The sequence below is a fragment of the Chelonia mydas genome, chromosome 6, assembly GCF_015237465.2.
Source record: "Chelonia mydas isolate rCheMyd1 chromosome 6, rCheMyd1.pri.v2, whole genome shotgun sequence".
NCBI classification, from domain to species: domain Eukaryota; kingdom Metazoa; phylum Chordata; order Testudines; family Cheloniidae; genus Chelonia; species Chelonia mydas.
This window is the reverse complement of record NC_051246.2, coordinates 9,460,804-9,482,281: the sequence shown is the minus strand read 5'-3', so window position 1 is coordinate 9,482,281 and position 21,478 is coordinate 9,460,804. Positions and strand designations below refer to the sequence as shown.

The window sequence follows — 21,478 nt, the reverse complement described above, 5'->3', positions numbered from 1 at the left end:
GATTCACATGGTACAGAGGCATCAGGACATTCATTGAGTATGTCTGCATGAGCTGGGAATTATACCCCTAGCTCCAAGTGTAAGCGTAGCCTTAGTGTGATACATCTCAGGGAGCTCAAAGGAGCCTTCAGTGCAGCAAATACTGTATTAGCATCCCACAACAACTGGGGCTATTAAATGAGGAAGCAGGGGTTGTAACTGACTGCTCTTAAGGAACCTGAGGAGTCAGGTTTGAAGAGAGGCTAGTCTGCCTCTTAGCAGTTGAGGGAAAGACAAACTAGCAGGTGACTGACCTCCAAGGGCGATGCAGTGTTACCAGCTGGTGCTGCACAATAAAACAGAACAAAATGATCAATGAGGCATTGATGGATTTATAGGGACCATTGTCTGAATTGCTCATTGAAAAGTATGAGTTAGATTATGGTTTTGGCAAGTCTACATTTTCCGATTCATTTGGGTATTGTGTACCAGCTACTACTGTAGCCAGAGGGACATTGGCAAGACTGATCTGGTTGGTACAAAAGCATGAGAGAAATTTGCTAGCCTCCATGTTCAGATGTTGGACCTAATTCCCCTGTGTTACTCCACTGCCTTGCATTGACTTCAGGGACTGTCGGTCAGAGCAGAATGTAGCCCACAGTGTGTAAATAAAAGCTCCAGTTCTGTTTTTAGCCTTGCCCACTCCCTGAAGCCCTAACGGTGCATGTGCAACCTTCACTTTCAGCAGTGAGTGGTACGGGCAAGATTTTAGTTGGTCTATAAGATGGGGAAACACTGATTGGCAGTATGTTAAGGAACCCAGGCTACCAGTGGTATAGTAGAATAGCTGTAGTATCACTAGCTTCCCTCAGCAAAAGCAGCTGCAGACCTCTTAGCAGCAGGAAAGGAGCCTAGAGGACGTGATACCCTAATACTAGCGGCTTCTACTCAAGGTGGGCAAAACTCATCGTGCCAGTTTCAAGCCCACTTTAACATTGTGGGGCTGTAAGTCTGACTGACATTAGTGGGTTTGATTTTTGCTTATGCAAGATGGTGAAAAATGCAGAAGAAAGAAGAGTATCTAATTAAAAGGGGGTGTGAAAAATGCAGCAGAGGGTGGGAATATGAAAATACAAAGATTATGGACATGGGGTACTGGGATTTGGCTGTGATGGGGTGAGAAGAGGAGTTGAATAAAGTTGGTTGAGATACTGGAGCACAAATATCATACACAGGACTCCCGCTTTCAACAACCTTACTCTTCTCTCTCTAACACACAACACAGAAATACTATTACCTGGAAACACTGTTCTGAGATGTGCGTCTCTCTTGGATGCATAAAAGGGGAATTCGTATATTAAATTTCAAAGGAAAAAGATTTGCCAGTTCAGTCTAGTCTTGTGAAGCTAGAACAGTTCCATGAGGTGTACTGAAAACCTTAGACTACACAAGATTCACCATTCTCAGTGCAGATTTTGTAGTCGCTGCCAGTTATTGGCAGGGTAGGGAGAGGATGGCTCAGGCCTATTAATTAACATTGACCAGATTTGATGGCCTCCTCTGCATGACATTGGTGAAACTCCCATGAATATTTTCCTTCTAGTTCTGGACACCTTAATACCGGCAATATGTGGGGCAACGGAGGGAATACACAGAAGAGCAGCAAAAATAAATCCTGGGGTTAGAGGGACTGACTGTATTAGGAGTCAGGAGTTCTTGGCTCTCAGTGCCATGTTGTAGGTAACAGGGCACATGGCTTCCTGAGAGACGGGGGTATGACTAGGACTAATAGATCTCACTGAGTAATGGGACACTTCTGAGGAATATAAGGAATACTACAATACAGTATCAGACTGCAGAACAGTCTCCCAAGGGAAGGCGTGAATGTCCCAGGCCTTGGACAAGCACTGGAGGATAGACCGGAGGGAACACTGCAGAGCTGGGCAGAGGGGATGGTGAAGAAGATGGGACCCTGGTTATCTCTTTGAAACCTGCAGGTCTAGGAAAGGAAAGAGGGGCTCATAGCGGGGTTGCTCCCAGATAAGCAACCTTTCTGTTTAGGAAGGACTTTGTCCACTACCTCTGCAAAGTGAACACTGCTGTAGAGTTAAAGACAATACCTTGAGGATTCACTGTCTCTGAGGACTCAGAGCCAGTTACACTCCTGGGTCTATTCTCCATGATTACAGACTCTGAAAAGAAAACAAGATCCATAAGACTCTCTTCATACAAATTTCTTCTTGGCCTTTCTTCAGAATTAGGAGGATGCCCCTCATCCCCCATGATGTTTGTGTCACCCACCACAATCACATTGATAGAATTCATGTGAAAAGCAGAGATAAAGGAAATATGAATGAGCTTCAGTAAACTGTGTGACAGACAGCAGGGAAAGTTGGAGATAGTGTTGCACACTGTCGGGCAGGGCCGGTGCAAGGATATTTTGCGCCCTAGGCGAAACTTCCACCTTGCACCCTCCCGCCCCGCACATTGGTTCATTGAGGGGCAAATCCCAACGAGCCTTTATAGACCCCAGGGGCCAGCCTGCCCAGGTGCTGCTCCCCAGACCAGGTTCCCCTCTCCTCACCCCCTGAACTCCCCTGGAGGGTGCACAGCCCCCCCACAAGCCCTCCTGACCCCACCCAGGCAGCCCCCACCCCGAGTCCACACACTGGCTTTTCTGGGCTTGGGCTGCTGCAGCGGCTCGGCAGAGAGGAGCCGCCTTCCGGAGGCACCGGACAGCCAGAGCGTCCCACTTGCGGCGGCGGCGAGCCCCAGCCATGGAGGAGCCGGTGCCGCGCAGGTGGGCAGCAGCCCTGCAAAGGTGGCGGCGGCGCTAGCAGGGAGCCGCCCCCCCCCGCCCAGGCTGCGGCCCGGCACCCCCGCCCCGGGGGCTCCTGCAGGCTGCAGCGGATGCATGCGGGCGCCGGCCCCCATGTGCCCCCCGGCTCCCCCCCTTTGCCTAGGGTTATCATATTTCAACAATCAAAAAAGATGGAGAGAGCCCCACCCTAGCCCTGCCCCCATCCACTCCCTCCCACTTCCCACCCCCTGACTGCCCCCTCAGAACCCCCAATGCCCCCCCGCCCCTTGTCCCCTGACTACCCCCTCCTGGGACCCCTGCACCTAACTGCCCCCCAGAACCCCACCCCCTACCTAAGACTCCATGTTCCTTGTCCCCTGACTGCCCCCTCCTGAGACCCCCCACCCTAACTGCCCTCCTAGGACCCTACCCCCTACCTGTCCCCTGACTGCCCCAACCCTTATCCACACCCCGCCCCCAGACAGACCCCCGGGACTCCCACGCCCCATCCAACCACTCCCCACCCCCTGACAGGACCCCCAGAACTCCCGACCATCTAACCCCCCGTCCCCTGACTCACTGCTCCGATCCCTCTCCCACCCCCACCCCCTGACAGGCCCCCCTAGAACTAGAACTCCAACCCATCCAACCCTCCCGCTGCTCCCTGACTGCCCCCGGGACTCCCCTTATCATGCCCATGCCGGTCAGATGCTGGCTCCACGTGGAGGCAAAACACGCTTCCGGGCTGCAGCGCGCACAGCCCCTCCCCCGCAGAGCGCTGAGGCTGTGGGAGGGGCAGCGGGCGGCAGCCCCGTGCACCCCCTGTTCCCCCCTTGCTGCGCTCGGGCTCTGCGGCTCCCAGGAGTGTGAGCTGCCGCCGCTGCTGCCCCTCCTGGAGCAGGCTCAGGGCCCCATGCCCCAGCACCGGCTCACATGCCCGGGAGCTGCAGAGCCCGAGTGCGGCGTGGGGGGAATCGGGGGGTGCACGGGGGCCGCCGCCCGCATCCATCTGCTGCAGCCTGCAGGAGCCCGCGGGGGGGGTCGCCGGGCCGCAGCTTGGGCAGGAGGGGTGGGGGGCACGGCTGCGCCCCGCCAGGGGCGCTGCCGCCTTTGCAGGGCTGCTGCCTCCCTGCGCTGTGCCGGCTCCTCCATGGCTGGGGCTCACCACCCCTGCAAGCCAACACTCTGGCTCTCCAGTGCCTCCGGAAGGTGGCTCCTCTCTGCCAACCCAGGGCACCCCTTTTTGGCACCCCCAACAACTTGGCGCCCTAGGCGACCGCCTAGTTGGCCTAGTGGTTGCACCGGCCCTGCTGTTGGGTGAAAGCAATAAGTAGTATAACCTCAATAGTATTCATCACCCTGTATTTTGTGAAAGGTTTCCATTTAGGGCTTATGTCCCACCCACTGTTCCCTCTAAGCTATGCGCGTGTGCGCGCGCACACACAGATCATAAACCCCACGCACATGGCAAAACACCATGCGCACAAAAATTTGCACAGAAGCACAAAAATTGGCAAAGAAGACATTTTTTGCACACACGGCCTGTCAAAAATTAGAAGGAACATTGGTCCCGCCCTCCAACCCTGTTTCCATTGGCGCCAAAGTTTGACGCCGTCGGCCATTTTGAAAAAAATATGTTTGACTAGGAGGAGTATTCTATGTTTGTGCTTTGATACATTTAGAGAAAAAGGCTGAAAGAACAGAGTGAGAGTTTAAAGATAAAAAGAAAGTTTGGGTAAGGTTTAGAGGAAAAAAGGAAAGAAAGATATTTGGTGAGGTTGAGTAAGGAGACATGATTGTAAAGGCCTAGTTTGGCATGTTTTTAAAGAATAGAAAGATAAAACTTTAAAAAATTGAGATTTTTGTTTTTAAAGGGTTAGTTTGAAAGAAGAGAGGCAAGTTATTAAAGAAGAGAGAAATTTTTGGTGAGGTTGAGTAAGGAGAGATGATTTTAAAGGCCTAGTTTGGCATGTTAAAGAATAGACATTTTTGAAATAAATGTAAAAAGTGTATTAAATATAAGGGTAGGTTAAGAAAAGAGCATTTAAAAAGAGTTAAATAAAAGAGAAAACTAGGTTTAAGAAAACCACACATGGCCAAAAAAGGAAATTTACTAAGTAAAAGCCTGTTTAGTAAGCACATGGTAAAAACTATAAAGGCAGGTTAAGAAAAACACAATTAAAGTATTAAATATAAGGGTAAGTGAAGAAAAGAGCATTTAAAAACATTAAATAATATTGAAAGCTAGGTTTAAAAAGGGAATTTACTAAGGCAAAGCCTGTTTAGTAAACACGTGGTAAAAATATAAAGGGTGGCTAATAAAAAACATTTAAACTGTTAAATATAAGGGTAGGTTAAGAAAAGAGCATTTAAAAACATTAAATAATACTAAAAGCTAGGTTTAAGAAAAACACACATGGCAAAAAAAAGGAAATTTATTGAGGCAGAGCCTGTTTAGTAAGCACATGGTAACAAAGGTCATAGAAAAGTATTTATTAAATACAGGTTTCAGAGTAACAGCCGTGTTAGTCTGTATTCGCAAAAAGAAAAGGAGTACTTGTGGCACCTTAGAGACTAACCAATTTATTTGAGCATAAGCTTTCGTGAGCTACAGCTCACTTCATCGGATGCATACTGTGGAAAATACAAAAGATGTTTGTTTTTATACACACAAATCATGAAAAAATGGGTGTTTATCACTACAAAAGGTTTTCTCTCCCCCCACCCCACTCTCCTGCTGGTAATAGCTTATCTAAAATGATCACTCTCCTTACAATGTGTATGATAATCAAGGTGGGCCATTTCCAGCACTTTGTGGGCACTTCCAGCATTTCCAGCACAAATGGCCCACCTTGATTATCATACACATTGTAAGGAGAGTGATCATTTTAGATAAGCTATTACCAGCAGGAGAGTGGGGTGGGGGGAGAGAAAACCTTTTGTAGTGATAAACACCCATTTTTTCATGATTTGTGTGTATAAAAACAAACATCTTCTGTATTTTCCACAGTATGCATCCGATGAAATGAGCTGTAGCTCACGAAAGCTCATGCTCAAATAAATTGGTTAGTCTCTAAGGTGCCACAAGTACTCCTTTTCTTTTTATTAAATATAAGGGTAGGTTAAGAAAAAAAGCATTTAAAAAGAGTTAAATAAAAGAGAAATATATAAAGATAGGTTAAAAGAAAGAACAGGGCAAGAAAAGGGAAAAGAAAACCCCTTTGCAAAGGGCAAAGATAGAGAGAATGTGGTTGAGTCAAAGAGAGAGATTTTACCCTTCCAAGTCTTTTTGCCAAATGAGGCAACTCCCCAGGTTCAGAGCCCCTCAGGCTTGTTATCACCGCCTTTGGATTGGCCCAATCAGATGTTGTTCTACAGCAGCGTCATAGAATTCATTTTCCTGAACCAATCCTATAGTCCCAAGATTTTTAAACAAGAGTCATCTTCCGTCTCTCCTCTCGCTAATCCCCTACCCCTTCAACTGCCTTGTTCTTATCGAAAAAAACAGACCCCGAGCATTTTTCCCACCGTGTAGCCCTTTTACATAGGGGCTTTAATAAAAGTTAAAACCATAAGCTTTTAGTAACAAACAATTTTTAAATGTTTACCCCTATGTTTTAGACTAACATGGGTTATTTTTTAGTAAGAACAATTTGAAGCTGCAGCAAACCCCTGTTAGCAAAAACAGCATCTGTGAGTCAGCGGATTAGCGATAAGAAGGCTGCTTCTTCCCCAAACTTTTTAACCAATGCAAGTAAAAGTTATATTAAGTCTTGTAAAGGGTTAAACACTTTAAAAGACAAACCTAGGTGAAGACACATCCCTTTATTTACATGGGTGTTTCAATAAAATAGAGCACGCAGAAACACCCCAGGTTTTAAAACCACAGGTCTTTAGTAACAGACAGCTTATATTCCCCTTATTTTGTAAACCACTGGATCAGAGAGAAGACGTTTTTTTCCCCCCACCCCCCACTTTTTAACAAACAGAGGTGAAAGTTTTGTAAAGGAATAAACACTTGAAAAGACAAGCCTATATGAAGACACATTCCTTCATGTAGTCCTTTTGCATATGTTTTAATAAAAAGTGAGCATGCAGAAACAATCCAGGGTTAAAAACACAGAAAACCAGTTTATAAAAGTAATGTATAGTGATAAAAAAAGTTTCCCCCTATGTTTTAGACTAACATGGGTTATTTTTAGTAAGAACAATTTGAAACAGCATGCTTTTTTAACAAAGCCATTTGCAGCAAAAACAACGTCTGTGAGTCAGTGGATCAGAGATAAGAAGGCTGCTTCTTTACCTGCTTTTCAACAAATACAAGTGAAAGTTATAATAAGTTTTGTAAAGGAATAAACACTTGAAAAGACAAACCTATATGAAGAAGCAGCCCTTTATTTAGCACTTTTGCATGTGTTGTAATAAAAAATGAACATGCAGAAACAACCCAGGGTTGAACCCACAAACCCTTACTAACAAAAAGCTTTTAAAAGCTTTTCCCTATGCTTTTAGTGAGGGCAATTTGAAGCTGCAACAAAACTAGCATCTGTGAGCCAGTGGATGAGAGAGAAGATTGCTTCTTCTCCCACTTTTTAACAAATAGAGGTGAAAGTTATATTAAGGCTTGTAAGGAAATAAACACTTGAAAAGAAAAGCCTATATGAAGACACATGCCTTCATTTAGCCCTTTTGCATATATGTCTCAATTAAAAAAAAAATAGCACGCTGAAACATCCCAGGGTTAAAAACACAGAGAACCTGTTTATAAAAGTAATGTATATTGATAAAAAAGTTTCCCCTGTGTTTTAGACCAGGGATGGGCAAACTACGGCCCGCAGGCCACATCCGGCCCGCGGCACCATCCTGCCCGCCCCCCCGGCCCCTCCCCCGCCTTCCCCCTCCCCCAGAGCCACGCCGCCACTCGGGCAGCGCGTTGGGGGGCGGGGCTGCGCGCTCTTGTGGGGCAGCGTGTCTAGCTCCACGCAGAGCCAGACACGTTGCTCTGAGCGGCGTGGTAAGGGGGCCGAGGCTGGGGGGTTGGATAAGGGGCAGGGGTTCTCGGGGGGCAGTCAGGGGACAGCAAGCAGGGTGGGGTGAGTAGGGGGTGGGGTCCCGGGGTGGTGGTTAGGGGCGGGGGGTCTCTGGAGGGGCAGTCAGGGAGTAGGGGGGCGTTGGATGGGGCGTGGGAGTCCCGGGGGTCTGTCAGGGGGCAGGGGGTGGATAGAGGTCAGGGCAGTCAGGGGACAGGGAGCACGGTGGGTTGGGTGGGAGGGTCCTGCGGGGGCAGTTAGGATGGGGGGGTCTCTGGAGGGGACGGTCAGGGACAAGGAGCAGGGGGGGTTGGATGGGCCAGGGGTTCTGAGGGGGGCAGTCAGGGGGCGGGAAGTGGGAGGGGGCCGGATAGGGGGTGGGGCCAGGCTGTTTGGGAGGCACTGCCTTCCCTACCCGGCCCTCCATACAATTTTGCAACCCCGGTGTGGCCCTCGGGCCAAAAAGTTTGCCCACCCCTGTTTTAGACTAACATTGGTCATTTTTAGTGAGAACATTTTGAAGCAGCATGCTTTTTCAACAAAAACAGCATCTGTGAGTCAGTGGATCAGAGACAAGAAGGCCAGAACATAACAAGCAAGTCGTAGGCCTGCTTTTAAAACAAAATTATACCAAATACTTGTTGAAATAAACATTTTCTTTTGTTACGTGAAGAGGGCATTGCTTTGTAACTAATCTTATTAACAAGGTAAAATTAAAAAAAAGAAATTACCTCAGGGTTAAAACCACAGCCAGTTAGTTTATAAAAGTAATTCGTTAAAGTTTTTAACAAATAGTGGTGAAAGGCTTGTAAAGGGATAAACGCTTTAAAAGACAAGCCTATATGAAGACGCATCCCTTCATTTAGCACTTTTGCATATGTTTTGCAGTATAAAAAGAGCATGCAGAAGCACCCCAGGTCTAAACCCACAAACCCTGACTAAGAAAAAGTTTTTAAAAGCTTTTCCCTATGAGGTTTTTAGCGAGGACAATTTGAAGCAGCCTTTTTAAGTTAGTGGATTAGAAAAGAAGGAGACCACTTTGAAAAATAAGTTTATCTGAAGAAACAATTTTTTATTTAACCCCTTTGCATATGTGTTTCAATAAAAAGTGAGCATGCAGAAACAACCCAGGGTTGAAAACACAGAAAAACTTTTTATAAAAGTAGTGTATAGTGATAAAAAAGTCCCCTTCCCCCATGTTTTAGACTAGCACTGGTCATTTTTTAGTAAGGACTGTTTGAAACAGCATGCTTTTGCAGCAAAGCCGCTGACAGTAAAAACAGCCTCTGTAAGCCAGTGGATCAGAGATAAGAAGGCTGCTTCTTCGCCTGCTCTTTAACAAATACAGGTGAAAGTTATATTAAGTTTTGTAAGGGAATAAACACTTTAAAAGACAAGCCTATATGAAGACAGAGCCCTTTATTTAACATATTTACATGTGTTTTAATTTTAAAAAAAATGAGCATACGTAAAACACCCCAGAGTGAAAACCACAGAACCTTAGTAACAATTAGTTTATATTCCCCTTATTCTGTATTCCAGTGGATCAGAGAGAAGTTTATTTTCCTCCCCACTTTTTAACAAATCCATGTGAAAGTTATATAAAGCTTCATTTTCTTAGGACTTTTAGATTTAAGTATGAATTTTTCTGTTGCATTATCAGAATGTCTTTGTTTTTAAATGTTTGCAACCCGTGTGCTAAGACACAGGTACAAGCTTCTGTGTTGTTTTGGGTCCATAGATTTTATTAAAATAATACAGCACAGGCTGGAGCTGTGGCTTTCTCTACATTTTAAAAACAGATAAGACTAATTAGGCTAGCCCAAGGGTGGGTAAGCTTTATGAACTCCCCAGCAATTCACAGACTTGCTGCATTCAGGAATAATTAAATATTTTAAAGAAAATCAAGACAGACATAGGAATACGAAAATACTGTGTCAATGGAGTCTTTGTAATCTGTCTGCAGGAGTAAACCATAAAAACAGACTGCGGGTCCATTCTGTACACAGTAATTGCTGGTTTCAGAGTAGCAGCCGTGTTAGTCTATATTCGCAAAAAGAAAAGGAGGACTTTTGGCACCTTAGAGACTAACACATTTATTTGAGCATAAGCTTTCGTCAGCTACAGCTCACTTCATTGGAAAACTTTTCATTTTACAGTAATTGCTTTGTCTTTGTGACATCAGGAAAATTAAAACAAGTATTTCACTCATATAATAATATAATTCATAAAATGTGGAAAACCACACCAAAGTGCTCGGGGTTCCAAGCGGTTAAAACACTCATGATAATATGTGAATGAAACATATACAAATGTTCAGAAGACTTTGCATTTACTGTTAGCACAAAGTGGTCTGTATATACACACAGTTAATGAAGTCCAAGTGTTAGGTATTCCTGTAACCTGTAATATTGAATGATTTCCCATAAACGATAAAGGTCTTCCTTACACCTCACTCCCAGGTGGCTATTTTAGTCATTACCAGGATGTTTCTCTAACAGTTTGGACACTGGGAGGTAAATATGAAAGGCAGGAGTTGATAGCAGCGATCACAGCTCTGCATGTTGTAAAATGTCCTGGCACATTTATCCTGGCTTTTCTACACAAATCATTAAAGCTCTGCTCTGATTGATGGCAACAGACAGATGCTGGTATGTCCCTGACAGTATGAAAATCAATCAATATTGTTCAGATTCTGAGCTCCTCACTTAACTGTTGTTTTAAATTGTCTTGATTCAGTTTTATTCCACTGAACACCAAGGGAGTTCACAGAGAAAGAATCTTCAAATTTGGCCTAGAGATTTTTGTTCTAAAAAGTGTTTTTGTAATAGAGAATGCCACCTACCTCTTCTTCTCTAGTAGAATCAACAGAAAACACAGCTCCCAATGACGTTTCATACTGTTGTGTTTGCCTCACACTGTAAAAATAAATAGTCACTTGGAATCTGAAAGTAAAATACTTACAGGAGGTGGGGAAATAGGATGTGGTGTGGCTCAGAGCTTTATTGCTGATTACTGGAAATCACACACCATTTGAAGAATTGTAACCACTTGAACTCACAGAAGTTCAGCATCACCCCCCTCCCAACTGACACTTGACCCAGTCCTCAACACAGTGTGTGTGTCTAGTGTGATTGGGAGCACAGATGAAACAGGAAAGAAGTCTGGGAATTCAGGTTCAGGACAATTTATGGGGCTAATCTCACCCCAGTTTACCTTTCTGCTGCACCCCAGTAACTGAAGGCAGAATTGAGCCCACAATGCTCATTGCAGTGTCCGGCTGTCACACATTATGGAGTGTGGCTGGCAGGAGAAGGGTGCAGTTGCTTTCTGCTTCCTTCATCACGTTTGGGGGTGAGTTCTCGGAGAGAGACAGTTCTTACCCAGCAGCTTCCCTTTTGACGTCACTGCTGCTGTCAGTCGCATTCAGGGGGCAGAGCCCTACACAGAATGGAGTGGGGGAGACGGGGGCTGGGAGGAAGGGGGAGGCAGAAACAAGGGCCAAAACACTCAGTAGGGGGAGGGGATAATGTGCAGCTGAGGACCCGTTGTACTCCAGAGGGGAAGAACGTAGTATCCACCATTTGGGGGAGACATGGCCCTTTACACTTGCCGGAAATGCAGGGAGCAGGGTGTAAGGGTGTTGCCTCCTTAGCTGAGTGGAAGCAGATTTTCGGGACCTTGCAGGTAAATTTCCCAGGTGAGGTAGAAATCAGTGACGTGGAGACATGTTTACTTGGGCTTGGTGGACACCTGGAGGTTTTACTGCTTTAACTGCACTGGCATATTTAAAGAAGCAACAGCCTCCTAGTGTAGATGCAGCTTAGACCAGCAGAAAAACTCTTTTGCCAATAAAGCTTATATCTGTTCCCTGAGCAAAATAAACACTACCAGCAAAAGCACTTTTTTGCCAGTGTGAGTGCATCTCACACCAGGGCATTTGCTGGCACAGTTATGTTGTAAAAAAAACACATTCCTAACCAACACAGCTCAGGGGCCCACCTATTCCATACAGACCTGCCCTTAGTGTAAACCTGTGTATTTACAAAATGTATATGAAACCTGTTTCCTTGGACAGAGGTGTCAGGGACTGCAGATGGGTAACTTCTTCTTGCAGAAACCTCAGCTAAACCAGTATTGCCCTGTCCCAGGAAGTAGCTGACTGAGCCTCTGTCTCTGGCTAGGGTCTCACACCAAACTAAGAGCCAGACCAAGGAGAGTATTCTATAACAACAACCTGCTTAATGAGGGTCTGGTTGCTTATTCAAAAAGAAAGCCATTTGCCATTTCCTGCATAACAAGAGCTAATCATATTTGGGGTGAAGGGAATTGGGGGTTCTGCTATGGAGACTTTAGATGCTGTGAAGCCATTGTCATGCCATCATTTTGCTACATCAGAATCTGCTGACCTCAATCAGGGATTTTGGGATTTAATCTGAGGAGAGTAATCAGGGCTGGCTTGAATGAATTTGTATGTTTGCTCCCTATTCTGTCAGGCCTATCCCAGTCATGGCACTCCCCTTCCATACAGGTATTTCTGTTTGACTTAGGTTTAGATACTATAAGGTAGATCAGGAACTTCTGTTGTAATTCCAGTCTCTTTACCCAGTTAGTCCCAGTCCCCCATCTTCCCTGGCTCCCAGTCCCAGTCCTCCTGCCCAGCCAATAACAGCCCCCACCCCACCAAAATTAACCTTCTTGTTACTCTCCCCTTCATCAGTCTCTAGTGAAAGAAAGAAAGAAAGAAAGAAATATTATGAGGAAACATCATTAAAACCCCTAGTCAGCTGAAAATTAACATGACCAAAACCATGCTACTGATATTTTCCCCTGAGCCCTCCCCTCTTTTCTCTGTCACAGGGGACAGCACCACCATCCTCCTTGTCACTCAGCCCTTTGCTCCATCTTTGACTCAGCTCTTTTCTTTAACCTACACATCCTGGCTGCTGCTTCTTGCACATCTCTAAGATTCAACTTCTCTGCTTGGGCCACACTGACAGAAACACTGAGGAGAGTAGCGTCCCCTATAAATAGGGCCCTACCAAATTCACGTCCATGAAAAACGTGTCATGAACCATGAAATCTGGTCTCCCGTGTGAACTCTGGTCTTTTGTGTGCTTTTACCCTATACTATACAGATTTCACAGGGGAGATCAGCGTTTCTCACATTGGGGGTCCTGACCCAAAAGGAGGTTGCGAGGGGGGTGGGTCACAAGGTTATTTTAGGAGGGTCAAGGTCTTTGAAAACTCATGGTGATCGGGGGAGGTCCCGGACGACTGGAAAAAGGCAAATATAGTGCCCATATTTAAAAAAGGGAAGAAAGGGAACCCGGGGAACTGCAGACCGGTCAAACCTCACTTCAGTCACCAGCAAAATCATGGAGCAGGTCCTCAAGGAATCCATTTTGAAGCACTTGGAGGAGAGGAAGGTGATCAGGAACAGTCAACATGGATTAATCAAGGGCACGTCATGCCTGACCAACCTGATTGCCTTCTATGATTAGATAACTGGCTCTGTGGATATGGGGAAAGCGGTTGGATGTGATATATCTTGACTATTACCAAGCTTTTGATATGGTCTCCCACAGTATTCTTGCCAGCAAGTTGAAGAAATATGATTGGATGAATGGACTATAAGGTGGATAGAAAGCTGGCTAGATTGCCAGGCTCAACAGGTAGTGATCTACGGTTTCGATGTCTAGTTGGCAGCCAGTATCAAGTGGAGTGCCCCAGGGGGTCGGTCCTGGGGCCGGTTTTGTTCAATATCTTTATTAATGATCTGGATGATGGATGGATTGCACGCTCAGCAAGTTCGCAGATGACACTAAGCTGGGGGAGAGGTAGATATGCTGGAGGGTAGGGATAGGGTCCAGAGTGACCTAGAACAAATTGAGGATTGGGCCAAAAGAAATCTGATAAGTTTCAACAAGAACAAGTGCAGAGTCCTGCACTTAGGGCAGAAGAATCCCACGCACTGCTACAGACTAGGGATCGAGTAGCTAGGCAGCAGTTCTGCAGAAAAGGACCTGGGGATTACAGTGGATGAGAAGCTGGATATGAGTCAGCAGTGTGCCCTTGTTGCCAAGAAGGCTAACAGCATACTGGGCTTTATTAGTAGGAGCATTGCCAGCAGATTGAGGGAAGTGATTATTCCCCTCTATTCAGCACTGGTGAGGCCACACCTGGAGTATTGCGTCCAGTTTTGGTCCCCCCACTACAGAAAAGATGTGGACAAATTGGAGAGAGTCCAGAGGAGGGCAACAAAAATGATCAGGGGTTGGGGCACATGACTTACAAGGAGAGGCTGAGGGAACTGGGCTTGTTTAGTCTGCAGAAGAGAAGAGTGAGGGGGGGGGGATTTGATAGCAGCCTTCAACTACATGAAGGGGGGTTCCAAAGAGGATGGAGCTCGGCTATTCTCAGTGGTGGCAAATGACAGAACAAGAAGAAATGGTCTCAGGTTGCAGTTGGGGGAGGTCTAGGTTGGATATTAGGAAACACTATTTCACTAGGAGGGTGGTGAAGCACTGGAATGGGTTATCTAGAGAGGTGGTGGAATCTCCATCCTTAGAGGTTTTTAAGGCCCAGCTTGACAAAGCCCTGGCTGGGATGATTTAGCTCGGGATTGGTCCTGCTTTGAGAAGGGGGTTGGACTAGATGACCTCCTGATGTCTCTTCCAACCCTGATATTCTATGATTCTATGATTAGGAATGTGTCTGTCAGGGCCTCAAGGCATGCACACTCTGAAAAAACACATCTGGTTAATTGATGATCAGAAGGACACCTCTTGTTTGACCTTTAAAAAACTGCTTGTTTAGCAAGTTTTCGTTAAGTGACATGTCATTGTATTACTAATGCATATATAAGTTTAAAAAGTCTGGGGTAGTTGGACTCTTCGGGAGGGTTTCTTCAGGGACTCTCCCTCTGGATGCATCTTGTGGGTCCCACCGGCAGACGGAAGTTTGGCCAACGGAAGACTGTCGCGGTTCCACTCGAGAGCCACAATCAGCTTTGGTAATTATTGAGGGTTGGGGGTGTTTTACTAACCTGTTGTGGACATGTGTAAGTGCTTGAGACTAAGTAAAGTTTAGCTTTAAGTGAAAGCACTCTTGTGTTGTCCTGTTTGCGCCAGCCATCTATAGGTCGGATGGCCGTGTCTCCCCTGATTTATTTCCTGACACCACCTCGCACAGAGTAAAAGTTACCAAGAGCTTTGGGTTGAAAGAACCCCCGGTAACACTGACACCATTTCCCAGCATGCCTGGAGTAAGGGACAGGGACAAAATGGACTGGAAAAATTCAACTGAGGCCAACGGGGAGCCTTCTGCGTGGGGTGATCTGGACAGGCCATTTTTGGGGGGCCAGTGATGAGCTTTTGGTTTTGGAGCTGAATGAGAAGCAGAGCAACTCAGGGAGTCTCTGATCAACTCCCCTCTCCACAAAGAGGGTCTTTGCATTGCTGTGAGATCTAGTGCATGGGTCAGACTTATCCAGCTCTACAGAGATCAGAATCCGGACTGGCACAGATCTGACCCAATGCACGCTACTGAGAGCCAGCTGAGACCCACGCAGGAATCCAGGCCAGGAAGCTAGTGAGCCTGGTAGCAGCCAGAAAAGGACCCTTCCCCATCCAGGGGTAAAGATGTTGGAACAGGACACTTTTTGTTGAAGCAGCCCAACATTCACTGTGCTGCATCTCTCATCTCCAGTCTCATCCTCAGTGTATCACCTTCCTGCCAAGGCACCAGGGAGGGAGCTGGGAAAACTTGTGAATGTTGGGAGGTGGGGAATTTATTGAATTATTAATGTTTAGTATGTATTAGTTTAACCTTAGCCCTTTCCTTCCCCAGATACTATTTTTCTGCTCCCAGTAAAGTCCCCATTTTTTATATTATTATTTTGGTGTATGCCATTTCTTTGCTGGGGTATGTGTTGATCTATTTTATTGTTTTTTGTGTACTGGGTTTTATACTCCTTGTCAGCAATGGTAGCATTATTCATTTCCCCAAGGGATAGCCCCGCTTGTGTCCTGGGCACAGTGAAGAGTCATCTTGAGTGGAGTCACCAGGAGTCACAAAAAGGAACCCAGGACCCAGCCCACATGAGGAAAGGGGAGAAGTTTTATTTATTTAGATTTATTAGGAACTGGGGAAACTTTTGGGAAAGGAGGAGCCTATACAGGAAGGATGGGCTCCACCTAAACCAAAATGAAACCAGATTGCTGGCACTTAACATTAAAAAGGTCGTAGAGCAGTTTTTAAACTAAGGGCTGAGGGAAAGCTGACAGGTGCGGAGGAGCACGTGGTTCGGACATCCCTTAGGGGAGGATCTATTAATAGAGAAGATCTATGTCTTAGTAAGGATGAGAGGATGGAAAATGATAAAATACAGGCAGGGTCTGATCAGCAACAGTCAAATAAAAGAGTCCCACTCAATTACACTGTGTAATGGCAGACAACTAAAAGGAGACAAGTTTTTAAAGTGCTTATATACCAATGCTAGAAGTCACATAATAAAATGGGTGAACTAGAGTGCCTCATATTAAATGAGGATATTGATATAATAGGCATCACATAAAGTTGGTGGAATGAGGATAATCAATGGGATACAGTAACACCAGGGTACAAAATATATTGGAAGGACAGAACAGGTCGTGCTGGTGGGGGAGTGGCACTATATGTGAAAGAAAGAGTAGAATCAAATGAAGTAAAAATCATAAATGAATCAACCGTAACATAGAGTGTGTATGGATAGAAATTCCATGCTCTAATAATAAGAATATAGAGGTAGGGATGTATTACTGACCCCCTGACCAGGATGGTGATAGGGACTGTGAAATGCTCAGGGAGATTAGAGAGGCTATTAAAATAAAAAACTCAATAATAATAATGGGGGATTTCAATTATCCCCATATTGACTGGGTACATGTCACCTCAGGACGGGATGCAGAGATACAGTTTCTTGACACCTTAAATGACTGCTTCTTGGAGCAGCTAGTCCTGGAACCCACCAGAGGAGAGGCAATTCGTGATTTAGTCCTAAGTGGAGCACAGGATCTGGTCCAAGAGGTGAATATAGCTGGACCGCTTGGTAATAGTGACCATAATATAAATAAATTTAATATCCCCGTGGCAGGAAAAACACTACAGCAGCCCAACAGTGTAGTATTTAATTTCAGAAAGGGGAACTACACAAAAATGAGGAAGTTAGTTAAACAGAAATTAAAGGGTACCATGCCAAAAGTGAAATCTCTGCAAGCTGCATGGAAACTTTCTAAAGACACCATAATAGAGGCTCAACTTGAACGTGTACCCCAAATTAAGAAACATAGTAAGAGAACCAAAAAAGAGCCACCTTGGCTAAACAACAAAGTAAAAGAAGCAGTGAGAGGCAAAAAGGCATCCTTTATAAAGTGAAAGTTAAATCCTAGTGAGGAAAATAGAAAGGAGCATAAACACTGGCAAATTAAGTGTAAAAATACAATTAGGAAGGCCAAAAATGAATTTGAAGATCAGTTAGCCAAAGACTCAAAAAGTAAGAGCAAAATGGTTTTAAGTACATCAGAAGCAGGAAGCCGGCAAAACAACCAGTGGGGCCACTGGACGATCGAGGTGCTAAAGGAGCACTCAAGGACAAAAAAGCCATTGTGGAGAAACTAAATGAATTCTTTGCATCAGTTTTCACGGCTGAGGATGTGAGGGAGATTCCCTAACCTGAGCTATTCTTTTTAGGTGACAGATCTGAGGAACTGTCACAGATTGAAGTATCATTAGAGGAGGTATTGGCACAAATTGATAAAGTAAATAGCAATAAGTCACCAGGACCAGAATGCATTCACCCAAGAGTTTTGAAGGAACTCAAATGTGAAATTGCAGAACTATTAACTGTAGTCTGTAACCTATCATTTAAATCAGATGCTGTACCAGATGACTGGAGGATAGGGAAATCACGCCTCACCTATCTACTAGAATTCTTTGAAGGGGTCAACAAGCATGTGAACAAACAGGATCCAGTGGATATAGTATACTAAAATTTTCAGAAAGCCTTTGACAAGGTCCCTCACCAAAGGCTCTTAAGCAAAGTAAGCTGCCATGGGATAAGAGGGAAGGTGGTCTTATGGATTGGTAACTGGTTAAAAGATAGCAAACAAAGGGTAGAAATAGATGGTCAGTTTTCAGAATGGAGGTACCTTTACCTTTGAAGCATGGCACTGTAAAGTTTAGCCTTTTCATATTTGCGTAAGTCAGTCTTTTGAAGAATAGACTTCATTTCATCATCCAGTAAGCGAGTTGTGGTCGTTCTAATATTTTCCTCCACCGGAGCAGGAGCGCTTAATTGCTCCACCTGGCAGCTGGACAGTAGCTAAATTTTTTCTGCATACTCCATTATCGATTAGTCAAAAGCCCAGTTATCAGAGGGATAGCAAAACTTAACAGGGGTCCGATTAAAACCCCCAGACTGCTTCACCAGATGATTCCTTCTTTTAAGTGAAACCCTTTTATTACACAAAGCTTTTATAAGTGTGCATCTCTTTTTTAGCACACACACTTGATTCTGTGTCAAAGGTACGTTGACATGAGATGGCCGCTCAGTGGTCTGTGACCAAACAGTGTATAGCCTTTCTTTGCTGCAGGGACAATTTGCTATGTAATTTTAAAAGGACCAGGTTTCTCCTCACAACAGCTGGACATGTTTTCGGTCAGGAACCCCAGCTGTTAAAAGGGCCTGCCAATAATTCATCTCTTTTTATACCCAAGCAAAATAAGTAAGAGTGAGGATCAGAAGAAGCTAGAACTACACAAGTTGCAAATTGCCGAGAAAGGCTGAACACTGGGTACTGGGAAAGTCTCTGTTAACTAAGAAGCCCCGAGCTGAGTGCATCTCAGTTTCAGTGAACTGCAGACGGGTGTGGTCCAACCTCTGTGTCTGTCCTGAAGCTGACTGGAGCATCTAACTTAGCAATACAGGAGTGGAGGGGTGCCTGTTCTGGAAAGAGGGGGTTCTCTGTGGTGTCCTAGCTCATCGAGTGATGGTCTCAAGGGAAGACAAATGAAAATTGATGTGCAATTTGCCTGGGAAAAGGCTGCCCTGGAAAAAGAAAAGGCTGCCCACCAGCAAATTCTGGACTTAAAAGACAAAGCAAATTGAGACCCAGAAGCACGAACTGGCTGTAATGGAGTGGAAGATGTGCACAGAGACATGTATCCTGGAGCTGGAAGTTGGGGTCCTGGAGACTGCTGCGGTGGGAACAGACCCCAAGGACTCTGTAGCGGTACGCAAGCCCAACCTGAGTGAAGGGGGGGGGGGGGGGCGCGGATTTTGCTGGTCAGTGAAAGGTCCATCATAGCTAGTAGCTGTGAGCCCACAGCTGGATCAGGGTCTCCCTCCTTTTGGGGGTCACAGGAGTGTCTTCCCAAGAGGGGAGCTCAAAGAGGAATTTTAGGTATACTTGCCTCTGCCACTGTCAGTATCCAAGTCTCTAGCAGTAAGTTCAGGAGGAGGGTGTGACGTTGCACTCTGTATGATTTTATGAAAATATGCTAATGAGTGTGAATATAATGTAACTGGAATATGCTTTGTGCAAACGGTCTTTTGTAAGGTATCATTACAAAGCTTATAATCTACTGAGTGTGGTCATCCTATTTGTATGTATGTATCATTCTTGTATCTGAAACTAGAGATATGAAATATAACTCTGAGGGCCTACTGTAATTATGCAAAGTATGGGCCATTAATGGTGGTTTGGAATCTTGATGGCTCCCATCAACCAGGCCAATTGACTGTGGATGGCTCTGTTTGCAGGCCTTCCTGGGAGGAATGGGAGGAATGAAGGCTGGGGTCTCACAGGACATGTGACCATGTCACCTGGTACTGAAATCCATCTTAGCTTCTTCTTTTCAGGCCTGGTCTACACTACAAAGTTAGTGTAATCGACGCAGCTCAGTGGAGCAAAGTGCAAGGCTAGATATTCTACATGCCAATTTAATTAAAAAGAAACCTGTCTGCTCTCAGAGAAAATGTGGACTCTGATTGCTCGAGCAACTGCTCAGGATCAGAACTTGCAAAGGGAAATTAAAATTACTAGCACAGTGTGGCTAGTACAGCATATTCCCAGACCCTAACACCAATTCAGGGGGGAGCTCTCAGTCCTAGACGGGATTTTGTTTGAAGGCACTAGGTTGCTAATCCCTAAAATGTTACAGAAAAAATATTGTTGAGAGTTGGGCAAAATCTAGTTGAAGCTGGTGGGTGTAACCACTGCCCTTCATTGAATACAGCGGTAAAAGACAGTTAAGCTCCTTTATGAAAAAACAGTAGCCTCCACCTCAAGCACATGCACACGTCATCATTGAAAACAGAGGCACAAGTGAGGCCAAGTCAGAAAGCCAGACTCAGCCTGAACAAACATGAGCTCATGGCTCTGTGCAAAGACTAGAGAGAGAGATTGTGGGCAAAGTGCTGTCTGAAAGGGTCTTGGAGCTGTGAGTAAAGAAACTGTCCCCTGTTTGATTCCTGCTGTAGTCAGGGAAACAGGTGTTTCTACATTCTTGTAAATAAACAAGATTACATCAAAGAAATATCTGACATCATCAATTTCTCTCCCAATGGAAAACCCCCCTCCAACAAACATAGTACCCAGAACTTTGGGTTAACTGCTGAGGTCAAAAGAGAAAAAAGTATATTAGAAAGGGCCCAGGAAGGTAATTTAGGGATTGACAAAATCTAGGAGAAAGGCCAGAGATGTTTTATACTGGCCTGAGATGAACAGTAGCAATTAGGAAGCTCTGAAGACTCATTATGTATGCCAAATATAGAGGTCATGTCAAATGAAAGAGCCCATGCTGGTGGCACAGGAGAAAATTGCCCCCCTGGAGCAAAGTAAACAAACAGTTGTGTGATCTCCCTTTTGGTGCTGGTTTAGTACCTGTATGATGTGCACACAGGAGAGGGGTACCACACAGTCTTTGGACAGTCTCATGGTTTATCACCTGGGTTCATTTCACAGTGGTGCTGGCAGGTGCCTGACTCCTTCTCCTGGTGTGCTAAAGAGCAAAGCTACTTGGCGCTGCCTCCAGGGAGACAGGGGGCTAAACACACTTTCGCAGTGGCTACTTAACTTGAATTAATTCACAGTTAATTCAAACTCACACAACCAAACAAATTCCAAATAGTAACTATAAACTGTATGTAAGGGTTTGAGTGAAGAGAAATAAACAATCAGTAAAACTAATGTATTTTAATTAATAAAGGTTTCGCCGGCAAGCATTCTAGATCACATGAACACATACTCCTGCAGTGTTCCTACCCAATAGTGTCTCTTCTCTCAGTTCCATCTATCCCCCACGTCTCAGGTGCCTGGATGGTGCACATGGAGACACATTGCAGACCTGAAAGGAAATGCTGTTAGAAACAGACTTTATTATATTAGAATCATAGAAGATTAGGGTTGGAAGGGACCTCAGGAGGTCATCTAGTCCAACCTCCTGCTCAAAGCAGGACCAACACCAACTAAATCATCCCAGCCAGGGCTTTGTCAAGCCTGACCTTAAAAACCTCTAAGGATGGAGATTCCACCACCTCCCTAGGTAACGCATTCCAGTGCTTCACCACCTTCCTAGTGAAATTGGGAAATGATAGTGCAGATATTGATGATCCAGGTAGGTGAAA

General features: G+C 45.2%; 1 long non-coding RNA gene across 1 annotated transcript; it reads right to left on the bottom strand.

Annotated features, from left to right (window-relative positions):
* Nucleotides 1-300: 300 nt before the first annotated feature.
* On the bottom strand, nucleotides 301-10,778 carry LOC122466265. Its single transcript, XR_006291654.1, has 3 exons — nucleotides 10,655-10,778; nucleotides 2,100-2,171; nucleotides 301-325 (listed from the first exon to the last, which is right to left on the bottom strand). It is a non-coding gene; the product is annotated as an uncharacterized LOC122466265 (long non-coding RNA).
* Between the last annotated feature and the right edge of the window lie 10,700 nt (nucleotides 10,779-21,478).